This window comes from Anopheles funestus (genome assembly GCF_943734845.2).
Source record: "Anopheles funestus chromosome X unlocalized genomic scaffold, idAnoFuneDA-416_04 X_unloc_42, whole genome shotgun sequence".
NCBI classification, from domain to species: domain Eukaryota; kingdom Metazoa; phylum Arthropoda; class Insecta; order Diptera; family Culicidae; genus Anopheles; species Anopheles funestus.
Genome location: NW_026045168.1, coordinates 15,001 through 19,734, shown reverse-complemented (window position 1 = coordinate 19,734; position 4,734 = coordinate 15,001).

Here is a 4,734-nt window from a genome sequence, read left to right as displayed (position 1 = left end):
AGCGGATCCAGCGCAGGCAGGACGCTGCGACCATTGACAGGACGGGCAACCTCGGTTGATTGCCGTCCAAGCATGGAGCCGAGAGTGGTGATCAGCCGAGCAAGCGTGCAGGTGGCACCGAGGCCGTCGCCTCGCTCGACTGCGACAACGACGTCGTCAACGGCGGGCAATGAGGAGCTCCGCGAGCTGGTGCGGACGCTCCGCGAGGAGCTCTCCCTCCTTCGGTCGCAGATGCAGGAGATGGCATCTGAATCCAAGGAGAACATGCGAGCGTACAAGGAAGAGGCTCGCCAGCGGGAGGAGCGCGCTTGGCAGGAGGTTGCTGCTCTCCGTGAGGAGCTGAAGGCGGAACGTCAGCAGCGCCATCAGCAGGGCGGCCAGCAACAGCAGAGGCAGCAGCAGCAGCAGCGGGCAACGGGTGCGGTGACGGCTACGGTGGTGTCGTCTCCGGACCAGGATGACGGATCTTGGGTCGAGGTGGTGCGCCGGAAGCCGGCACGCCAGCAGCCGGTTCAGCAGCAGCAGCAGCGTCAGCAGCAGCAGCAGCGTCCGCAGCAGCAACAGCGTTCGCAGCAGCAACAGCGTTCGCAGCAGCAGCAGCAGCGTCCACAGCAGCAACAGCGTCCGCAGCAGCAACAGCGTCCGCAGCAGCAGTCATCTTCGCAGCAGCCACAACAGCTGCGAAAGTCACGCCGCGTGCGGCAAGACATGGTGGAGGTCGCGCCATCGGAGGGACAGACGTGGGATTCTCTCTACGCGATGGTCCGACGCGCAATTAAGGAGGACGCCGCGTTCAAGGATCTGGTTGGCCACATCCTGATTGGACGCCGTACGCATTCGTCCCTCTTGCGGATGGAGCTGAGTCGTTCAGCGAACTCTGCGCTGGTGTTGCGGGACGTGCAGAAGATCGTCGGGGATGCCGGAATGGCTAGACTGGTGACGGAGATGAGTGAGGTCATCGTCTGCCACGTGGATCCGCTGGCACAAGAGGATGAGCTGAAGGCGGTTATTGATCAGGAGCTGCAGGGCTGTGCGGGAATCGCGTCGGTCAGCATGTGGCAGCTGCAGGACGGTACGAAGCGCGCCCGCGTTCGCCTTCCCACCAAGGCGGCTAAGCAGCTGGTGGGCCGGAAGATGGCACTTTGCGACTGCATCAGCACGATCAAGGAAGCCCCGGCCACCCCAACGGCGCGACTGCGGTGTTACCGCTGTCTGGAACGAGGTCACGTGGCTCGCGATTGCCAGTCCAGCATCGATCGGCAGGGCGTCTGCATCCGTTGCGGAGTCGACGGTCATCGGGCCAGCACCTGTAGCGCCGATGTCAAGTGTGCCGTTTGCGGAGGTCCCCATCGTGTGGGGCATAGCTCATGTGTTCGTTCGGCAGCCTCTTCAACCTAAGGGTCCTGCAGTTGAACGTGGACCACTGTCAGGCAGGACAGGACCTTGCGCTGCAAGCAGCGCGCGAACATCGTGCCGACGTTCTGCTCCTGTCTGACATGTACAGGCCGCCCTCCCACAACGGGAACTGGGCGTACGACGGGGCCAGGAGAGCGGCAGTGGTGGCCACCGGATCGCATCCAATCCAACGGGTGTGGAGCTGCGCCGTGTCCGGTCTGGTGGCTGCCCAGGTGGCTGGAGTCACGTTCGTCTGCTGCTACGCGCCACCACGTCGTCCCTCGCGCGAGTTTGAGCAGTTCCTTGAAGCCGTGGAACTCGAGACCGCTGCCCACTCCCGAGTCGTCATTGCCGGCGACTTCAACGCCTGGCACACGGAGTGGGGCAGTGCGAGGACCGAACCGCGCGGGGAGGAGCTTTGGAGCATGGTTGACCGGCTGGGGCTGTCAGTTCTCAACCAGGGCAACGAGCCGACATTCATCGGAAGAGGAGCAGCAACACCGAGTGTCATCGATGTGACTTTCGCCAGCCCGTCGATCGTCGTGGCAGGTGCGTGGGAGGTGCTCCCGTTCGCCCGATCCGATCACCAGCTGGTAAGGTTCGAGTTGGAGGGACCCGCACAGCCATCGAGGGATACACAGCATCCTCAGCTTAGCCAGTCGCAGCGGTCATCACGTCGTGAACCACAGGCTAGCCGGCAGCGCGCACCATGCGCTGGTAGGCGGTGGAAGATGCACCAGTTCAATGAAGCTTCTTTCCTTCACGCTCTCGAGGACGTGAACTTTGTTGAGCTAGCTGCAACTGATGGGGGCATGGTGGATGCTCTTACGGAAGCGTGTGACATCACCATGCAGCGGGTCTCTCAGCTACACAGCAACCCTCACCGGAACGTGTACTGGTGGTCGCCTGAGTTGGAGCGTCTTCGTGGGATCTGCCTGGCTGCGCGTGAGCGGTTGAGTCATGCCATCGACCTTGAGGAGCGGAGCATCGCAGCGGCGGAACATCGCACGGCGAAGCGCAATTTGGAGAAGTCGATCCGAGCCAGGAAGCGACAGGAGTTCGATGAACTCATCAGCGCCGCCGAGGAGAACGTGTTTGGTGCCGGATACAGGGTGGTGACGTCTCGGCTGCGTGGCAGTCGTGTGCCGCCCGAGACCGACCGCGCTGAGTTGGAGCGGATTGTAACCGATCTGTTCCCGGTCCATCCACCAGTTTTGTGGCCTGATGATGACGGCGGTTTCGAGTCGGTCGAGTCAACAGTCGCAGACGTGACTCGCGAGGAGCTGATGGCCATCGTCTCGGAGATGAGCTCGAGGAAGGCTCCTGGTTTGGACGGTATCCCGAACGCTGCGGTGAAGGCGGCGATTAGAAGATACCCGGAGGTCTTCTGCCGTGTGTATCAGGACTGCCTGGTCCGCGGCACGTTTCCGCCGCAGTGGAAAAGGCAGCGCCTGGTACTGCTGCCAAAGCCGGGCAAACCTCCGGGTGAGAGCTCGTCCTACCGGCCGCTCTGCATGTTGGACGCGTTGGGCAAGGTGCTCGAGAAGCTCATTCTAAACCGCCTCAACCAACACCTGGAGGACGTCGATTCGCCGCAGCTGTCCAGCGAGCAGTACGGCTTCCGCAAGGGACGCTCCACAGTCAACGCGATCGAGCGGGTTGTCGACGCGGGCAGGAAGGCCATGGCGTTCGGCCGCACCAATTCCCGTGACAAACGCTGCCTGATGGTGGTAGCGCTCGACATCCGCAACGCCTTCAACACGGCGAGCTGGCAGTGTATTGCCGAGGCGTTGCGGGCCAAAGGAGTTCCGTCGCTACTGGAGAAGGTCGTAAGGTCATACTTCGAGGGACGTGAGCTGATCTTCGACACACGTGATGGCCCCGTCGTACGTCCCATCACTGCTGGAGTTCCACAGGGGTCCATCCTGGGCCCGACCCTGTGGAACCTGATGTATGACGGAGTGCTGAATGTTGCGTTACCACCCGGCGTAGAGATCATCGGCTACGCGGACGATCTTGTCGTTCTCGCCCCGGGCACAACGCCATCGACAGCAGCAGCTACAGCGGAGGAGGCTGTGTCAGCGGTAGACCGGTGGTTGCGAGAACACCACTTGGAGCTGGCACACGCCAAGACTGAGATGACGGTGATATCCAGTCTTAAGAATCCTCCGGAGGGCATCTCAATCACCGTTGGAGGCGTGGTCGTCCCGTATTCGCGGACCCTGAAGTATCTGGGAGTTCGTCTCCAGGATCATCTCTCCTGGGTACCGCATGTGACGGCGATCACCGAGAAGGCGACGCAGGTTGTGCAGGCAGTAAATCGCCTGATGCCGAACCACCAGGGGCCGAAGACCTCCAAGTCTCGCTTGCTGGCGGCAGTCGCAGACTCCGTCATGCGTTATGCCGCCCCGGTCTGGCACGGCGCTCTGGCCAATCGGGAGTGCCGCAGGTTGTTGCAGCGTGTCCAGCGGAAGTCTGCGATTCGAGTTGCCCGGGCTTTTGCAACTGTCCGGTACGAGACTGCCGTGCTGTTGGCTGGAATTGTGCCGATCTGCAGAGCGGTGGAGGAGGACACCCGAGTCCACAGTCGTCGTGGTACGCGCACCAGTGGCGAACTTCGGACCGAGGAGCGACAGCGGACCATCGCCGAGTGGCAGTCGGCGTGGAATGCTGATGCCGCAGCAGAGGGAGCCAGCAAGTACGTCAGGTGGGCCCACCGTATGATCCCGGACATCGGATCGTGGCAGTCGCGGAACCACGGAGAGGTTACCTTCCATCTGTCGCAGGTACTATCCGGTCACGGATTTTTCCGTGAGTACCTTTGCGACATGGGTTTCACCTCATCCCCGGACTGCACGTGGTGCCCTGGCGTCGCTGAGAGTGCCGAGCATGTCATGTTCGTGTGCCCTCGCTTTGCTGCCATCCGGAGGCAACTGTTGGACGGCGTAGTTCCGGAGTCGCTGGAGGGTTACATGCTTCAGTGTCCGGAGAACTGGAGTAGCGTGTGTGAGGCTGCCAAACGAATCACGCATGCGCTGCAGCGTGACTGGGACGAGTTCCGGACCATGTTGGCGTCTCAGGGAATGTTGCCGGATAATGTCCACCGACCGGATCCCGATGCTGTTCGACGTGCTCGTTATGATCGGCGTAACGTCGCGCGAAACCGGCAGAGGGCGCAGCAACGGGAGGAGCAGCGGGGTGGGCGGCCGCCATCACCACCCCCTTCACCGAGGACCATCGAACGTAGAGCTGCTGTTCGCGAACGGGTCGCTCGCCATCGTCAGCGGCTACGTGAGTTGATAGCGGAAGTGCGTCGGGCCGCGTCACCCGAAAGTAACG